General features: G+C 40.7%; 1 protein-coding gene across 2 annotated transcripts in view; it reads left to right on the forward strand.

Moving 5' to 3' along the window:
* The first annotated feature begins 593 nt into the window (after positions 1-593).
* The window catches only part of ppfibp2b (PPFIA binding protein 2b), a 100,155-nt gene continuing 80,598 nt past the window's right edge, over positions 594-20,150 (forward strand). Inside the window, exon 1 of one of the 2 annotated variants that reach the window (XM_085414828.1) lies at positions 594-1,232. The gene's annotated coding sequence lies outside the window, so the exon portion shown is untranslated. The remainder of the gene's footprint in view (positions 1,233-20,150) is intronic. The other variant, XM_085414826.1, reaches the window with a different exon arrangement.

Here is a 20,150-nt window from a genome sequence, read left to right on the forward strand (position 1 = left end):
GTGAAGAACCTTTTGGACAAACGTTTGAGTTTGGAGTCTTAGGCTACGTTCACACTGCAGGCGAAAGCGCATCAAATCCGATTTTTTGGACCCTATGCGACCCATATCCGATCATGGTATGACAGTGTGAACGGCACAAATTCGATATTTTCAAATCCGATCTGGGTCACTTTCGTATGTGGTACTGAATTCGATACATATCCGATGTTTTAGAAAGCGACTGCTGTTTGAACGGTCATGTCGCATTAAATCCGTCTTTTACGTCACTGACACAAGACAGACGCCAATTATCAGTTCTGGAGAAGACATCGCGAACGCTTCCTGGCCAATAAGTGTAGATGTTAGTGAAACTGTTGGGAAGACAACGTTGGGGAAACGTGAACATTTTACTTTCACGTATATTTTATGTACTGTATAATCTGATTAGTTTAATTCTAAAGTCCGAAGTCTTTATATTAAGGCCCATCAGTCAAACAATATGGTTTGCTCTGGGTGTACAGAGCGTGTTGTGTGTGACGTCTTCTTTTGCGCATGCGGGCCGCTTTGAGCGTTCACACTAGAGCGCGTTTGCTGTCGCATTTTATTTGTAGTGTGAACAAGCAGACACAAAAATCGGATTTGATCAAAAAATCGGAATTGAGCATTAACACCTGCAGTGTGAACGTAGCCTTAAAACCAAATCGTTATCCGGATTACCACAGCTCGATGCCTCGCTGCGTTCATGAATATCGGAGACATCACTTGTAGGATAATGAGGCTAATTTAAGACGTTAAAATCTTTGGCTTATCATTTGAATAAAACACAACAGCAACTTTGACTAGTACTGCACAGTATTACAATCATCATTGGTATTTGTTGGATCCAAGAAGAAAAGATACAAGTACTACAATTAGATGGTTCCTTTTCATTCTCAACTATGAGCGCACTGCGAAACATATCATAATGTTCAATGTAGATCTAAAAGAGAGAGAAATAGTTTCAGGAGTTCCGAGGAGCTCGTAAAGGCATCGTGCGTATCACATGGCAGGTGATAGAGCTGAGGGAGCTGGCGCTACAGTGCAGCGCAGAGTACACACAGACAGACAGTTAACACAGGTCAGAGCACCTTGCGCGCACGACTGCTGTATGTACGCGTAATGGCGCGTTTGTGCCCTCTCACTTTATCTTCAAGCGTCTCCCAGAAACGCAGTTAAAGGATTTGTTTGGACTGCGCGTCAGAGGGTCGCACAACGTGAGTAACATGACTTTAATGTAGTAGTTTCCCCGCATCTCTAATACATTTAAACTCCAACTTATTTTTGTGTGAAAATAGCTTTTTCATTTCGGTAATTACATTTTACAAGTTGTTGTTTTGCTGCAACAAAAAAAGCACCAAATATTTGACAAGTTGTCTAATTCCTGAGTAATTAGCGTTCAATATGTGCGAGTTAAAGTGCGGCTAATGTTTTTGTCTTCTTTTACTTAAAAGTGAATTTGTGGTCCGAGGTTCGCAGATAGTGCTTATGGTGGCACTCAGTTATGTCAGGAGAGACTTCAGCACAGCCTGTATTTCAAATATTGTATTAAGTCTTAAAAATGCTTCAGTGATAATCCTGCTGGGGTTGTGCTGCGAGCATATCAGCCTTTCTATTAAGAGTAATTGGGACATAAGGTTGAATGGGACAGTATAAGTATACATGGTTTGTTTTCTTCCTTGTACATGCAAAATGACAACTTCTTTTGTTAAGGCGGAGCTCTGAAACCAAATAATGAAAAATAAATGTGCAAGCTGTTGTGGCATACACGGGTGGGCGGGGCTAGCTTCAAACAGAAAAGCATAGGCTGAGGAACTTAGCATACGCATAAAGGTAATATGCTGCTGTTGCTGCTGCCGTAAAAAGGTATTACATAGGTATTTTTGATTGGTCCTTTCACCTTACTAACTTCGCAGTAGAGACGAACTTTGCATTTTGCAGATCAGTGACCTCCGACACCCAGTCACTCAGATCTTCTACAGAATGTAGTGATGAAGTCTGTATTCTGAGTCACTACATGGCACAAATGCATGACACACCTAACAGACGTGGGTACTTTAAAAACCCTCACCTCGCCCACTGAGGGCCGTAACAGTACCATGACAGTACCCTATTTCCACTAGTAAGTGATTTCCTGTGAAAGTGAGGCAGTTTTATACCGTAATGACTGTGGACAGAAATATGATAGAAAAAAAAGCAAAATTATGTCAAAGTAAAGGACAAGTATGACACAAACTGTGCAACATGCTGTAAGTTTCTAGCAAAGCTGAAATAAGTAGTCAAATGTTCGGTCCCAACAGGGAGATGTTACGAAAATAGCGCTTTGGGTCTTTTTACAAAAAAAGGGTTTGGTGTGCTTTCTTGGAGTATGATCTGCTCTTAATTCCAGCTCAAATAGATGCTAAACCTCTTCATCTTTACAGAATATCACATAGTGGGCTGAAGCTTTTCTTAGAATTTACAACAAGAAAGTTTACACAAGCCAGAAATTCCAAAATCGTCCCCGTCACCCTTAATTTTGCCTACATTGTATATCCCATTATATATATTTTTCTACATAACAACAAAATGCAACATGGTCTGTTGGAGACAACATGGTAGTTTCACTGTGACACGGGTGTTTCTCCGCTTGCTTGCTCAGTCATGTACTGTCAGCTCGGAGCTATTAAATGATGTTTAGTTGCACCGACACATGCTGTGTAATTGCAGATCATCAATTTCTGACAGCGTGAGTAAAATGGAAAGGGGGCGGGTGAAAGAGGGGGGACGCTGATATGCTAACAGCAGAATATCAAGGTTGATGTGTGGCCCCCCTTCGCTGAAGCATCTGTTCCATCTAAGGCTGGAGACAGAGTACACACACACACACACACACATGCACGCATAAACATCAGAGACATGAGAGAGCTGAAGGAGCCTCCTGCCAGTGAATACATCAGGCCGGTGCCTCCTTTCTGTTGCAAATCTCATTTTAAAAAGAGACGGAGTTGAAAGGCATCATTGCCGCTGACGACAGTGAACTGATTAACGCTGCTGAGGTTGGCACTTGGGTGGCATTAGCACACGGAAACAGAAGAAATGCACACAGGAGCTCGGCTGAAGTGGCAGTTGATAAAAGCCCTAAATTGGTAACATTTATTGTTGCAACAGTTTATTTTTGACAATAGCGCTCATCGGCTTGTCGTGATAGGTTTACGCAGGGTGCACACACACTGGGTCAAGCAGATGATGGCACTCATTTCTGTGATCAAAGCTGCTCGTCTAAGTCCCAGAGTGGCCATGTTCAGATGATTGCTCTGTCATCTTTACAGCCGCTGCCGTCCACGGCTATGGTGTAGTTCCACTGCTGCTTAGAGGGAGAGACAAAGGAGAAGAGGAGAGATATGGGTGAGAGGAATGAAAGCGAAATAGCAAAAAGAGGAAAAGCGTAGAAACCTGAAAAGACAAAGTCAGGCTGTTAATCTTGCTGAAGTGAAGGAGTGAAAGAAAAGTGTCAGAGAGAGAAAGAGGAGAAACTCTGGCTTGTCCGAGGCGATCTTTGGCTTTCTTTGTCGAGGAATGTGAAGAGGTGTTAGAGAACAGCAGAGGCTAGATGCTGCTCATGCTGTGTTGTCCCATTTAAGAGAAAATAAAGTAGTAAGAAATTTGCGGATTCCAGGAGGAATAAGCAGAGCAGAAAGAAGGTAAACGAAAGGATTAGGTTTTTCTTTGGTTTTTCAGCCGTTATTTTGCTCCTTCTCAAATCCTCGCTGCAGCAACGCAGTGTGCAAGGGATGAGTTAAAGGTTTAACATTTGATAAAAGGGAGTACTGTGTTGGTGGAAGTGCTCGGTAATGTGTAAAAATATGCAAATGTATCATGTCAAAGTGTTATGGAACTTCAGCACATCTTTAATCCCCCTACTCGAGTGCAATAAGTGTGCAGCCTGCGGTGTGTGGATACTGGAGGCTGCTCTAGAAAGGAGGTAAAACTAATGACTCACTGAGGGTGTTTGACATTGTTTCAAAAACCAAGCATGGCTATGTTTTTTGAGGATTTCTGACCTGCCAAAAAGAACCTCCGCCTCTCAGGTGTGATACCAGGTGATGCTTATGACTATAATTCCAATGTCTGCGTCCACCAACCAGCCACAGTTTACTATATGTCCACGAATTGTGCCTGAGCCTTCCAGTCATTGTGACTTACACTCACACTTGACACTTTATTAGGCACACCTTGCTAATAACAACCCTCACCCCTCTTTTTCCTTGAGAACTGGCTTAATTGATCAAGGTGCAAGATTTGGGTCCATACTGGCATGATAGCATCACGCCGTTACAAAAAATGGAGACACTGTGGTCATGGCCACTGAGAATAATGAAATAGGCTGGGTGTTTAAACAATGCTCGGCTGACAGCAGGATGTATCGAAGCTTTCATGTTGTTCATGCCAAATTCTGACCCTTCCATCTGAATGTTACGGCACAAACTCATTGGACCAGGCAACATATTTCCAGTCTTCTGTTGTTTTCATGATCCTGTGGGAACTGCAGTCTCAGGTTTTTGATCCTAGCTGACAGGAGGGGCACCTGGTGTGGTCTTCTGCTCCTTCTTTGCCCATCTGCTTCAAGGTTCAAGCTTTTGTGCATTGAGAGATGCTCTTCTGCATAACTTTGTTTTCAAGACAAGAGTGGTTATTTGAGTCCTGCTTTGTTACTGTAAAACTCCCCCATTAGCTTTTGTATGACAGCCTGAAATATCATTTTTATGCTCATTATGCAACTTGATCTGATTAAGAAAAAAAGGTGGGGGGTTGTTTGAGGGGGTTAAAGCAGCTAACGTTTGCATCGAGGGTTTATCATTTACCCTTTGAAGAAGGGTAGATGATAAACGGGGCACAATAAGATTTAAAAGCAAGTAAAAAAGTCAAACATGTTTAAAAATAATAGCCCCATATGAGGGGGCAAACCATACCCGCTCTGGTGGCTCTTTGTGCTGTCTCACCTGCCTTCCTAGAGACAGGGAAAGAAAAGACAGAAGGCTAATAGGCAAGTGCAAATGTAGAAAAATAAAAGCTGTTTGTTAAATGAACATTACAGTAAACTTATATTCATACGTATTGATTTACAGTGTTATTTAAGTGGATATCAAGAAAAGCCATTGAAGATAAAAGCTTATATGATTTGATTTTGGTAGGTAAATCTTGTTGAGTTGTTCTGAGACTGTTAGATGGCACTGCACTTGAGCAATTTTGTCCACTTTTCTGGATTAATGGGAGTAAACATTTGTTTTTTAAGGGGTAATACGTTCAAGTGTTTTGTACTGAAGCTGCTCGGTTTTTTATGGCATTGAAACACTCATGCACATGCATGGGTCTGGGCATGTGAGCGAGTCAGTGATCAAATCTCACAGTTAGACTTGTCAGAAATGATATCAAACAAAGCAGCTGATGAAGAGAGCAGAGAGGAGGTGAAGAAGAGCTTTACAGGGCAATAAATCGGGAAGTAAGGAGAGGGGAGGTGCACATTTAAGGTAAAGAGTGGTGAGTTTAAGGACACTTTGACAGCAGGAGTTACGTAATAAAGTGATTCATTTAATGAGATGCCAACTCCTAGGTAGATTGTGACATAGTGTTCACGCGCACTTTAATGCTGCAGACCAGCGAGCTGCCAGAAATCCTGCTTTTATAGATAATCAGTTAATCAGATGCTTGATTGGCAGCACCTGACTGCTATTTACCTACTAAATTCCAATGAAGCACTAGTGGTGTGTTCACTGCATAGAGTCCTATAGTCTTGATTATTAATATATATTAGTATAAAGAAAAGGTATTCAGAGCAACATTTGCACTATTGGTGCATGGATATTTTTATATTTTATATTAAATAAGTCTTCTTTTCTTTTCTGTTTACATCTTTGAGTAGAAGAAAGTAGAGCTGTGTTGATATCAGATTTTCACAGACCTCTCTAAGAAACTTATAGTGGCTCAAGATTTTAATAGAAATAATAATTTAATAGCAATAATGCTGTGATTCAAACTAATTTATCTAGAACTTGGTTTATTGTTCTTTTTTTTAATGTTTTGGATAAAACATTAAAAAAAATGCAAAAACTGTTTGGTCTTTGAATCTTGCAGCACGTTATTGCTTCATCTCCTCATGAACAGTGAAAATGGTCAGAATACAGCGTATACCTAAACCTACAGTGATTCCTTTGAGTGACTGACATTTGCTGGGAGTGTCCACAGCAGTATGTGGCTTTATGTCCTCCGCTATGTACACAGATGGACTGCTATACAGTTCATCTGTGTACATATGTATACATCAGTACATCTCTCCGTAGTACATCTGTATATTTGCTCTTTGTATAGCAATATAAACATCTATATACTTCACTTATTTGTACATAATCTGTACATAACTATTCCCACCTTTTATACTACCCCTTTCTGTATATAATCTGCTCTTATTGCACTTATTGCTCTTTGCACTTCTAATTAGATGCAAACTGTATTTCATTAGCCTGTATTTATACATGTGTAATGACAATAATGTGGGATCCTTGTACTTGTACCACATAGACAGTTATTTTTATGTATTTTCTTCTGATCCTTCAGAATTTGGTCTATAAAAAACAAGTGTGTGATGTGTAGAAAATGCAGAGATATGTGTTGTGTATCAGCCTTATAATGTCGAGACAATGTTTGTGCCCTTATTACCCAGCCCAATGTCTGCCAGCAGTGACTCTGTAAGGACAGTAAAATGTTAAAATGTCTATAAATAAAAATGTTGCCCTCTTTATCCCGATTTTTAAATAATTATTAATAATAAAAGCAATGATATCAAATATTTTACCATATTATGACATTTTAGCCTTTTAGCTGCGCTGCTATGCTGTGTTTCAGTTACTCTATGAATTTGGCTTTTGTTTTCATTTCTGCTTCTGTGCTGTGAGGATATAATCCTCATCCTAGTTTAACTAAGTCCAGTACCAATATTCACTCCTGAATACTTGGCCAATGTCAATATTTGTATTGGATTACATTTCAGTGTAGTATTTGCCTCTGCTCTATCCTCTGATGCAAGAATCGGAGACGCCCGCTGTGTTCACTGCAGCGGCTGAGCTCTGTGCTCAGTTGTTTTATTCCAGGAATTTGACCACTAGTGTTGTTTAAGCGTCACTTTTTTTGTTTCACTTCAACAAGTAATACAATAATAAAGACAAATTTATAAACACACAAGAATGGGTTGCAAATATTTGGCCCAATTACTTGCTCTTTTGATGTAACTGAAGCTTGAGTGTGAAGGAAGATAATCCTGTAATTTTCCTCTTCATATCAAAATGGAAAACTGGACGTGTTGCGCTGTGTCTGCCCAGGAAGCAGTCATGTTGAGTGTCCATAAAGCTTTACATTAAGGTTGAGTAAGCTGAAATTAAATAAGATAAGATAAGATAAGATAAGATAACCTTTATTAGTCCCACACGTGGGAAATTTGTTTTGTCACAGCAGGAAGTGGACAGTGCAAAAGTTATGACGCAAAAATTAGAATACAATAAGAATAAATACAGTACACAACTGTACAGAATAGAATAAAATAAAATACTATATACAGTAGAATAAAATAGAATAAAAATATACAATAAGATAAAAATAGAATACGAATGCTATATACAACTGAGTAAAAATACAACGATGCCAGAAAGGATTATTGCACTTAGTGTTATTGCACATGTGTGGATGTGTGTGTTTGTTCAGTTAAAGTCTTTGTTGTGGAGTCTGACAGCAGTGGGGAGGAAAGACCTGCGAAATTTCTCCGTCCCACATCGTGGGTGCCGCAGTCTCCCACTGAAGGAGCTGCTCAGTGCTGTCACAGTCTGCTGCATGGGGTGGGAGACGTTGTCCAACAGACGTTGTCTGTTTGTGTGTCAGACTGTCTGCGTGTCTCCTTCAGGATGACATTTACCTGAACCACACATCTTCTCATGCGGCTGTAACATTATCAGGTAACGTGATCCGTCTCTGATCATGTCCAGATAGCTTGTTAGGAGGTTGTGACTCGGACTCTGTGTAACCCTAGTCTGCTGCAGCCGAGGTGCTGGCCTCTCGCACTTCACTGCTTCTTCCTGCTCGATGTGCTCGACTTTAGAAGCTTAGAAGTTTTTACTATCCTGCTAACTTGTGTTTGGTGTTTTATTTACTCAGTGGAAAATCGTTCTTTTCAGCCTGAATTTGTATGGAGGGTAATAAGGATGCCAGTTGACTGCACTCGACCAGGCTGGCGGCCAGAATCCTTGAGCTCCATCTGAATCAGCTGCAAAGCACCAGTTGGCTTGCTCTACTGGGACACACATAAAAAACCGAATTGATGCATAATCAATTCTTCATGTCATAGTTTGAGGGTCGTGCAAATTTGTGGACTATCTGTGAAACAGGGAACTAGGAGGTGGTCTTCAACTGTGGGAAAACTGGGAAACTATGAGAGTAATGGACAGCATAGAGGTGGTTAGCCAGTTAGCCTTAACTTTGTAGCAACGTTGTGATACTGTATGTAATATTATATACAATGTATATTAAAAAAATTTAAAGTTACATATAGCTCCAAACTGTAACTGTAACTGGAAAAAGAAGATGGGGAATTTTGAAGAGGAATCATGAGAAAAATGCTGTTTCTGCTTCTTTGACCTCCTTCAATTTTGCACTTGAAGGTCAGCGTACTGGTCATGACATGCTGCTTGTTACTCTGAAAATAGAAAGTGTTGTCCTCGGCTAAAGGAGGAGGATGATGATCACAGTTACATCATTGAAACTGGATCACAAGGTTGGACAGATCATTTACCAGGTAGTTAACGATCACACAAAATGATGCTAAGAGTTCTGGGAAATGTTTTTAATTCAGTGTTTTGGATTGTTAATCCAAAATTATCTCTCTTTTCACCTTTTTATGCCTTGCAGACGGTGGCAGGTCTCTGTGGTTGGCGCTGTGGGTCTGTTGAACGATCACTATATTGATCGCCATTGAATTTGGTCCTGATCTTTAAATACACTTCACTGACACTGGTAATCCTCCAGCTTGAAATGTAGACACATACCTTTTGGGTGACAGCTTTAGAATAAATTGGCATCAAATATGTTATTGCTGTAGTGTCCAGGTCGACTGATCAATTGATTTGTAAACAAATTGTGATTGGTTCCCTAAACCTTTACAGCGCAGTGGTTCAGTATTCAGCACCGCCGCTTCGGGTTCTCGGGTCTAACCTCCTGGTTGACTGGGTCCTCTCAGTGTGCATTTTGTACATTCTGCCTCTGTATGCTTTAGTTTCCTCTCAAAGTTTAAAGATGTGCTTGTTATGGTTAACTGTTTAATCAAAACTGGCTGTAGGTGTGGAGAGTTGGTGGTTGCTTCTCTGTGTGCTGCTAAGCCTGTCCAGGCTGAACCTTCTCTTTACTCTGAGCTGGGATAGGCTTCAGGATAAAATGAAAACTGGCATCTTCAGAATTTGTTTCATTAAAAAACTGTATAAATGAATTGTTTTTAAGTCATTCAGCTTTTTAAGGCTAACTGGTAGCTTGCACTCTGAGCCTGTGCTGGTCCCCCTGAGCCCCTGTGTCCTCCTTTGATGACGTTACATTTTGGCTTTTCTGCACCTTTGTTCATTATATTGCTCAATAAAGTGGTTTATACTTTGCTAAACAATGGTAACTTTATTATTCTGCAAAATAAACCTATTTTCCCATCAGTGCTTATCCTTTATCTGGACTAATTCTGTATAACTACACGAAATTGAAAAGTATACCAAACAAACAAAGAGCTTTGGTCACAGGGGGCCATGAGAAGCACATTCTTGTGTTTTGAGTAAATATCACAACTTTTGTGTACTTAAGTAAACTTACTTGTGATTTGTAACTCTTATGGTAGGTGGAGTAGATATGAGAAGTGGCAAAGATGCACTATTTTCATATACCGCAGACAGATTTAAGTGGTTATTTGGAAACAGATGTATTATTAAACAGGGAATTATTGTCTGGCTTCAGTATCCTACCAAACATTTTGTTAAGTAGCTAATTACGCCTGCAGGATTCCTTACTCCCGTTGAAAATATAACATTTTTGCTTTGCTTTGCCTTAAGCAGGTTACTTTTGGAGTAAGTAGAGCTCGCATATAACAAACAATCACCATTTTCAGGGCACGATGCCTGTGTGCCAGTTCGTCCTGTCATGTTTTCTCTGTCATGTCATCAGCTTCATCACATGGCAGAATGAGTGCACGATCTTATTGTGGCCTCACAGGGACTCTGATTGGCTCGTTTTTATTCCCTCCTAAGTGCTGATTGGTTAGTCACGCCTGTCACATGAAGTTGTGGCCATCTTTAACGTGTATGTATTAACTGCTGTTGACATGTTGTTTTTACAGCACTGGCTTGCTGACACTGGTGTTTGAGCTCCCTGCTGGTTTCTGCACCCGGGGCCACATCAGGGCTTCAGAATGAGCCGGAAAATCAAATCCGAGTTTGCTTTGGAAAGACAAAACTTCGTCCAGCTGGACTTCCCAGTCCAGGTGTTGCTTCAAAATAACCCTGTAATTTTTTTTAACTGGGTTAACAGCTGGATGAGAGATTTTTTTTAAGTTTACTATTATGAGGATGACTTTATTTTTATTTTAGTTTCATATATTTTTACTTGAGGCAATTAAATGATGTAACCAGGCGAAACAACAACATAAATATGCTGAATCCATCATCTATAGTCTGAACACTTTCCCCCATAAAGACGACATTTGAGGACCTCCCTGTGCAGTTAAAGGCGAGTTTAAATAACTCTTTCTGGGTTTTTGCAAGGGTACTCGTAGTTGTACAAGCAGAGATAACCCTCACTAATTTCTAATGCACACCCAGTCGGTTTGTCCTGGAAGCAGACATGAAATATGACAGAAACTGCTCAGTTCAGAAAGTGGAAACAAAGGTTACGTCTAATAGGCAGCCTATGGGAGAAGAGTTAAGGAAATCACTTGAAATTCTTGCATGAGTAAACCTACATTAGCTTAAAATGCTTTGTCTTGAGCATAATGATCTGCTTTATTGCTGCTAAGTTGTGTTCTTTCGTGGTGTGTTTTGGATGCTGTTTCTGGAACAGAGCAAAGCAAACCAACTCCTTTCCATGTTGCAATGTTCTACCATATGTTTTCTCCTTTGTGCGGGCAGGTTTATAGCCTCTTAAATGAAAATTATAACAACAGTGAATCTACTGTAAGTTGCACAAAGCTTAACTTAGCTGATTACATGCCTATGCTGAGAAAAATATAAAGGCAGTGTTGTGTGAGCAGTAAGGGTGTCACAGTTTTACCAAACCAGAGTTTATGCAGTCACTGTAAAAAAACAACAGCAATAACGCCCTCTGTCATTTCTGAGGTTTTACATATCAGGATGAACATCCATTCTTCCTTCAGCTTCCACTTACGTAATTTGGGGCCGTGGGGAGGCTGGAGCTTTTCCCAGTTGGCATAGGGCGAAAGGTGGGCTACATCCAGGACACGTCACCAATCTGTCGCAGGGCTAAACAGAGAGACAGACCGCCAACCAATTTAAAATCACCAATTAACCTAACCCCACTAACTGCATGTCTTTAGATTGTAGGAGGAAGCTGGAGTACCTGGAGAGAACACAGACACAGGGAGAACATCCACATAGAATTACCTAATACTTATCAAGTCAGAAAATTAATTACAAAAACCTCAGATGAACTAAAATATGTAAAATATTACACATCGTGTTTTATTTTATTAAAACTAAACCTATAATAAAGAAGCAGAGTTTGAATAGCTAAGTGCAGCCCATGATTCAGGAGCCTGGAGAGCTGGTTTTTGCAGCAATAATATGAAAAAATAGTTTTCTGTATTTATTGGCCTTTCATATTGTTGTGGAGGAATTTTGGCTCGCTAATTCTTTATATTCTATATCTTAGTTCATTCAGGTTTTCGGGTATTTGTTTGCGCACAGCCAATCAGGTTGAGGTCTGGACTTTGACTGGGCCATTGCAACAGCCTGATTCCGTTCTTTTTCAGCCATTCTGTTGGAGATGTGCAGCTGGGCTTGGGATCATTGTCCTGCATGACCCAGTTTGGAGACAGATTTTATCTGTCAGAAAGATACTCTCACATTTGACTGTAGAAGACTTTGATATACAGACGAATTCACGGTCAGCTCAGTGGCTGAAAAGTGCCCAGGTTCTGTGACTCCAAATCATCACCCTTTCATCCCCATGCTGAGCTTGTATGAGGCGCTTGTGCTGATATGCCATGTTTGCTTTTTGATAAATGTGATGCTGTGTGATATCGCCAAACATTTCCATTTCCACTGGTCTTGTCTGTCCAAAGGATGTTGTTTCAGAAATTCTTCTGGTTTGTTCAGATGAAACTGTGCTGAACAGAGAGTTTCTCCTGGTAACCCTTTCAAACAAGCCATACCTGTAGAGTCTTTCTCTACTTTTACTGTCATGAACTTTAACAGTTAACATGCTAACTGAGGCCTGTAGATTCTGAGAAGTAGCCCTCGGCGGGATTTTTTGGGAATGTCCCCTCCTGGTCAAATTGGCGGCTGTCTTGAATGTTTTCCACTTGTGCATAAAGTTTTTTGTTGCAGAATCATGAACTTCAAATTGTTTGCAAACAGCCTTACATGTCTTAGGTGTTGTGTGGCTGACAAAGGTAGGACCCAAACGCAGGACTCAGAACACAGACAATAAACTAACAGGTGTTTTTTTTTTATTAAACTAAAGTACAAAATAACAACAATAGGAAACTAAAACCTTTGCCACAACAAGGAAAACATACTAAGGCTACGTTCACATTGCAGGTCTTAATGCTCAATTCCGATTTTTTGATCAAATCCGATTTTTTTGTCTGCTCGTTCCCACTAAAAATAAAATGCGACAGCAAACGCGCTCTAGTGTGAACGCTCAAAGCGGCCCGCATGCGCAAAAGAAGACGTCACACACAACGAACTCCGTTTATACCCTGAGCAAACAGTATTGTTTGACTGATGGCCCTTGATATAAAGACTTCCGACTTTACGTTTCCCAATTTTTGCTTTAAGTTATTTTGTTATTTACATAATAATGTAAATAGCCTAATAATTATCCTTATTGCTGTTTTAGAGGAGCGGTGCTTCAAAGGATAGTTGCAGATTTCTGTCAGAATCTACAGATTATACAGAACAAATAAAATGTTCACGTTTCTCCAACGTTGTCTTCCCAACAGTTTCACTGACATCTACACTGGATGGCCAGGAAGCGTTCGCGATGTCTTCTCCGGCGCTGATAATTGGCGTCTGTCTTGTGTCAGTGACGTAGAAGACGGATTTAATGCGACATGACCATTCACACAGCAGTCGCTTTCTAAAACATCTGATATGTATCGGATTCAGTACCACATACGAAAGTGACCCAGATCGGATTTGGAAATATCGGATTTGTGCCGTTCACACTGTCATACCATGATCGGATATGGGTCGCAAAAAATCGGATTTGATGCGCTTTCGCCTGCAGTGTGAACGTAGCCTTAGAGGGAAAACAAAACAGCAAACAGAGAGAAATGCAGACAATATATACACAAGGAGGATAACGAGGGAAGAGGCCACAGGTGGGAACACAGCTTACACTAATCTGACTGACGGGAATACACATGAAACAGAAGACTATCAAAATAAAACAAGAAGTACAAACACTGACACCGAGACTAAGGTGCATGGGCCTGACACAGGGACCGGAGAGAAACATACACGAAGACAAGACAGACTGAGGAGGCAAAGGAACGAAACACAGAGCCTAATTTTGAGAGTGATAGGTACCAGATGATTTTTAACATATAACTTAAAGAGGATGTGCTTATTATTATCGTAATTAATATTATTCTTTCTGTCTTCCATTAAACTTCAGTTTAATTGTTTGTTTCCGCTCGTCCGCTTATCACCTGAATTATTATGATAGCTTTCACCAAACCAGTATATTTTAAATACAGTATGTCAGGAATTCCCAAACTTGAGAATGCCGTGGTTCGCTTTGGAATCTTCTGCTCACCCAAACCTTTAATTACATCTGTAATTAACACACGAGATACTGAAATTCAACAAGCGCGATTCCTGATAACCACTGCTCCATTTCTCTACCACTAACGACCCACTAACTCTCCGCCAACAATCAAGACAAAGAAAATGCTTTTGAGCAATAAATTGACCCAATAAAAGAAGAATAAAACAAAATTTAATATCACATGGATTTTTGAACGTTTTGGATAAAAAATCATTTTCATGGTAATTTAAATAACCTCACGTGACCCAATCTCCAACCACCCACAGGTCTGCTGCCCAAACTTATGTTTGTTGCTCATGTTAACAACCTGAAAAAGGAGGCATGCAGATGAGTTTCCATGATAGAAAACATTTCTGCTGAATACACTATATAAGCTAACAAACTTAGAGAACTGATCACTCAGAGTCCTAGGCTAGCAATGACACCCAGTTTGTGGTTAGGCTGCTGGCCATGGTGCTTTGCCAGCCTCAACACTAGTTATTGTATAACCAAGTCCCAAAAGCAGTCTTTGAATGTTGCTTTGCCACTTTGTCTTGTGACTTATTAATATAAAACCAGTCGGCTCTGATTCCCAGGTCATCCAGCAAAATTACTCGCCAGCAGTGGAATAAATGAGCAGTGGAAAAAACCCCAGACAAATTAAGCCTTCATTATAAAATTATTTTGTCCATACACATAAATGCATAGCTTGTTTCTTAAGCCCAAAACAATTTAGGTGTCTTTGCTAAGTCCTGCTTTCTTCTGTAAAGATAACCTCACATGTTGCGTTTATGATTTTCTTTTCATATGCTCTAATGTAGAGGAAAAGGTTGAGACATCCTTAAGAGTTTGGGGCCAACGAACCAAAAGAACAACATCTGTCCCATTTTCCTTCAGCAAAAGCTGCTGGAGTTGCAGATTAAAATCATAGATTATAAAAAGCAAACTCCCAAACAGAGGCTTTGTCCATTGGAAGTAATGCTGACTGAAATTTTGCATCGAGTTACACGACTAGAGGAACAGGCTAGACAGGAACTATATGAAGTAACTGAGCAATCAGCTGGCCCACCTGGAATTTAGCTGTTGTTTCCTTACAGCTTTATCAGTGTGATGATCAAGTGATACTTTTTAAAGTCTAAACAAAAAGTCTGATTCTGGAGAAGTGCCTTGCCATTTTTTGAGGGGGTGGGGGTGTTATTTTCTATATTCTTTCTATTTAAACTGTGGCCGCTTTGTAGAAAATCTTCGGCAATCAAACCTTTTGACAATTAAATTGTGACTTTTGCTTTTCTGCTGCAAAGCTGAGCATTTTAACATGGGAGTCTACAGGGATTTACTTGCTTTTGGAAACAACCTTCAGTGGCCAGTAGAGGAACTGCAGCTTTTTTGCACTTGTGGATTTGTTCAATCTTTCAGTCCCAGAAGCTGATACTTAGGATTTTCATGCAAAATTTCTGTAACCGTTGCAGCAGAAAGAAACGCTAATGTTTGAATACAAATAGCAGAGTTGGAAGAAAGACACGGAGACATAGAGAGAGAAAGAAGGGAGAACTAAAGGACAGAACAGGGAGCGTCCTGGTCTTAAATGTCAGTGGTGCTGTCGCGTTGATGTTAATTGGTAAAGAATCTGGTGTTTCTTGTTGGCTCTGCTCCACGCGCACACACACAGTTGTATTTACCCTCTGTGACAGCAGGGGCCTGGGGGGGTTAGGTCTGGCCTCTAGCTGGTGACACTAATCTAAACAGGCTAAGTCAAATGAGGAGGAACGGTAACCCCCTCCCACCACCACCTCTGCGTGTGTGTGTGTGTCTCTTTTGTCTAAGTGTTAATGTTTAACTGTGCAGGTTCACAGGCATTCTGGCTTTTCCTGTTTGCACAAGCCCATCGCAGTAATTGTGTCTTGTGAAGGTTTTGGTGACGCTGGAATTTCTGACTTAGTCGTTCCCATTTTGCAGCAGCTTTGATGGCTTTCTAAAAAATGTTTGACAGGAAGCTGAGATTGGGACCTCTGCTGTCTTCTTGTTTGGAGAAGAAGTGCATTTCTCCAATGTTTTTAATCTCTGAGTAGAAGGCTAGCGTTAGGTCAGTGAAGGTAGAATAACCTGACGCACTTATGTAACTGTAAACATGTTTTTAAGGAAATTTCATCATTTGCATTTGTGATGTATGCACATCCAAATGTCTCGCCCAGAGGCTGTGCATATGTGAACATGTTGGAATAATGTTCCCGACCTTCTGTTCTTGTAAGGCAAATTAGAAAGCAAACTATCCAAGCAGCGTTTTTCTCAGCTCTTCACGCTCCTCTGTAAAATATCCCTTTGTATTAGAATCAAAAGTGTAGTGATGGGTGAACCCAGCTTTGTACTGATATAAAAACAAATACTGAGATGGTTTGGACATGTGCAGAGGAGGGATAGTGGATATATTGGATGAAAGATGTTGAAGATGGAGGTGCCAGGCTGGAGGAAAAGAGGAAAACCCCAGAGAAGATTCTTGGATGCTGTGAAGGAGGTCTTTCAGAGGGCTGGTGTTGGTGTAGAGGATGCTAGGCTGTGGCAACCCCCAAAGGGACAAGGGACTGCAAATGTAAAAATATGGTGCTAAATGAGTTTCTCATTTATCGTCAATGTCAGTAAATGAAGCAGTAACCCAGTGATGGATGAAACTGTTGGAAAACGACCACTGGAGTAAAGGGTTAACGGGAGCGCTGTACAGCGAGGGTCAAGCTTCCTCCCACATCCCTTCCGACCTCCTGGTGGGAAACAGGAGGTCGGAAGGGATGTGGGCCCCACAGCAGGCAGAGGTTTTGTAGTTTCTCCAGCAGAGAGTGTGTGAAAGACTTTGATGGTGAAGCAGTGAATGCCGGTCACTACAATATCCATGTGCCCTACAAATTAAGAAAGCTTAGTATCCAGAGTGATTGCATGCCACTGTGACACCACATAGTCCACTGTAGTGTTCTGCATATTACACCTTTGAGACTTTTGGTGCAATATTCAAAAACACAAATTCTTTGTGTCACGTTCCGCACAGGAACATCATATTTCCACTGTTAAATTCTTAATTGTTGTAGTGGAATATTAGATTCTTGTCACTGTGGCAGTTTTCCAGAGCAGTAAAACATATCTTGGGTGAACAGCAGGCATGTCAAAGGGCCTGGCTGCTAAAACTTTTGCTTAATAAGCTTAGATTACTCCTCTTTATTTTACTGATTTTATGAAAACGACATAACAGGCTAAGATCCTGTAAGAAAAGAAAACACTCTAGTTTTAGTTACATTTTTTCACATTTGAATTTGAAAATGAAATGGAGTGCCCACGTTGAGTCAGGGCCGAGTTCCTGCCCCAAGTGGAGGAGTTTAAATATCTCGGGGTCTTGTTCTGCAGTTCTGCTGCAGTGATGCGGACGCTGTACCGATCCGTCGTAGTGAAGAGAGAGCTGAGTATAAAAGTGAAGCTCTCAATTTACCGGTTGATCTACGTCCCTTACACTCACCTATGGTCACGAGCTGTGGGTAGTGACTGAAGGAACGAGATCACGGATACAAGCGGCAGAAATGAGCTTCCTCCGAAGGGTGGCTGGCCTCTCCTTTAGAGATACGGTGAGAAGTTCAGTCATCTGTTTAGCTGCTGCTCCACATCGAAAGGAGCCAGTTGAGGTGGTTCAGGCATCTGACAAGGATACCTCCTGGGCACCTCCTGGGTGGGGTGTTCTGGGCATGTCCCACTGGGAGGAGGCCCTGGGACAGACCAAGGACACGTTGGAGAGATTATATTTTTCGGTTGGCCTGGGTGCGCCTTGGTGTTCCCCCGGACAAGCTGGAGGAGGTGGCTGGGGAGAGAGAGGTCTGGGCTTCTCTGCTTAGGCTGCTGCCCCCGCGACCCGGCCCCGGATAAGCGGAAGAAGATGGATGGAATTTAAATGTATTTATTTAAAACAGATAGTGCCTAATAATGACCATATTGTTTGTAGTTCCAGATATAAAAACAATAAATAAGAAAATTAACAAACTGTCAGACAATGAATAACAATCCAGACAAGAAAGACATAAAATTATAACATCAAAGTCCGCAGTACAATAAGAAAATACACTGTATTTCATTGCGATATTTTTTCAGTCTATGTTTTCAGACCGTTGAATTCTCTGGACATGTAAAAAGAAGTTAGTCTTCCTCTAAGGTAATGCCCTCCTGACTGTATTTATCATCTGCTGCTGCTACTTACAGTATGTAGCATTTGAAGTGCATTAAAGCCAGTAAGTATAAATCCTCCCATATTGTTTTCGTTAATATGCTGTTTTGCTTCTGCCTTCAGTGCCGCTCTGTCTCTGAGAATCATTTGTAAAGCAAAGGCTGCAATCTGCACTGAATTACATGTCAAAACAATTTCTTTAGCAGAGACTCTCCGGAGCTCCTCTGGAGATGATTGAATGACTAGCGGGCTGAGAAATTACTGTGACAATGAATGTGTTTCACTTATATGTAACCCATTTGTGTGTGTGTGTCTGTACTTCTATCATCCTCTTCTGATGATTAGTAATAAGCTGTGCTTATGATGACAGTCCAGAGGCTAAGTGCCGCTCATTGTCAGCTCCTATCAGCTCTGCTGTTTGCATTTGTTGAGGAAGCTCTGCCTTGTGGGTAAAATCTCTCTTCTACTGTCTCTTTGTACTTTGTCTTGTCTTCATGTGCATTTGGTTCAATTATAGTACGAGTGATAATCTGGCCTCGTTACTTCATGGTGTGTTGATTGTTATGATCCGAGTTGCATGTTATCAAAGCTAGCCGAAAGTTTGTGCGCTAAATGGCAGTTGGTGGAATTGAGGGTTTGCTAAGTGAGAAGATTATTTTATGTTTTTTTTAATGGTATACTTCATGTAATTATGACAGAAATGCATAAGTTTCAGGTGAAAGAGCCCAGATCCATTAGCTATGAGCCAGTCAGAGGCATGAACTTCAACATTTGGGCTTTTTAGATGCTTCTTCTGATTGTTTTCAGTTCGTGAAGTCATAGTTCCTGAATTCTGTCAAAACGGAGAATTATTTGTTTGCTCAGCTGCAGCATTTTTGGAGCTTGTCTTTGTTAGTGGCTCAGATGACAGAATCTTATCTTGTTTTGGATGTTTCTTGGGAGTCATATTTTTTACTTTATCTAACTCATAGTTCAAAAATAGCCTTTCTTTATCTTAGTTTAGCTCTCAGTTTATTCCCTGAAACAACAAAGCATTTTAACTCGTCTCAATTTCAGCCAACTTTGTTCTGCCCCAAAAGCTTGATTCTGCTCATCTGGATCTTTCAGTGGGAGAAACATTTTGTCACTCATCCAAATGACTATTTCAGTCTCAGCTGAAGAAGGGCATTTGCACAATGACTGACACTAGCATGCATCAAGCATGCATCAAGACAACTTTGTTCTGATTGTCTGCCCCTCATCAAGAAAACCCTTCAACAGGTGGATGAAGCTTTTGTGGTCAAAGCTGGAGCTGAATGCCCAGGATGACAAAATCGGTGATGTCACCTCTATATAGGTTGACATCATACAAAGGGAAGAGAAGACAAAGTTTGAAACTGTGCATTTAGGATAGACTGAAGTCTGAGCCTTTGGCTTGCTCAGTACAAGAAAAGCCATGATAGGCTCTTTAGCTTTGAACACTGCTGCAGAAGTGCTTTAAATCATCAGAATCAGAATCAGAATACTTTATTGATCCCTGGGGGAAATTATTTTATTTTTATTTTTTTTTTTATTTTGAGTAAGAGATAGAAAACGGAGGAAAATACAAGTCAGAAAAAAAAAGAATACGTAAGAAAAAAGAGCTAAACTAAGAGAAAAGCAGGAGCGACTGTAACAGGCTGCACGCTGGTTGGCGCATGCGCATGCGCACTAAATATGTATTACACAACGACCAATAGAGAAAAATAAATGACTAGATTTTTAGCCAGGAATGCCTTAGATACCGCATCTCGTCCTAATTTCCACCTGTGCACTGATGGTTAAATCAAAGATCATTCTTTGCACTGTGCTTCTAAACTGTCAGCACAAAAAAGGCACACAGTTCTTTCACAGCTTTAATCTTTTGATCTTAGCCGTTGGTCCC

The sequence above is a fragment of the Rhamphochromis longiceps genome, linkage group LG7 (genome assembly GCF_057381845.1).
Source record: "Rhamphochromis longiceps isolate RC_006_pf linkage group LG7, R_longiceps_female_GT1.1, whole genome shotgun sequence".
NCBI lineage: Eukaryota > Metazoa > Chordata > Actinopteri > Cichliformes > Cichlidae > Rhamphochromis > Rhamphochromis longiceps.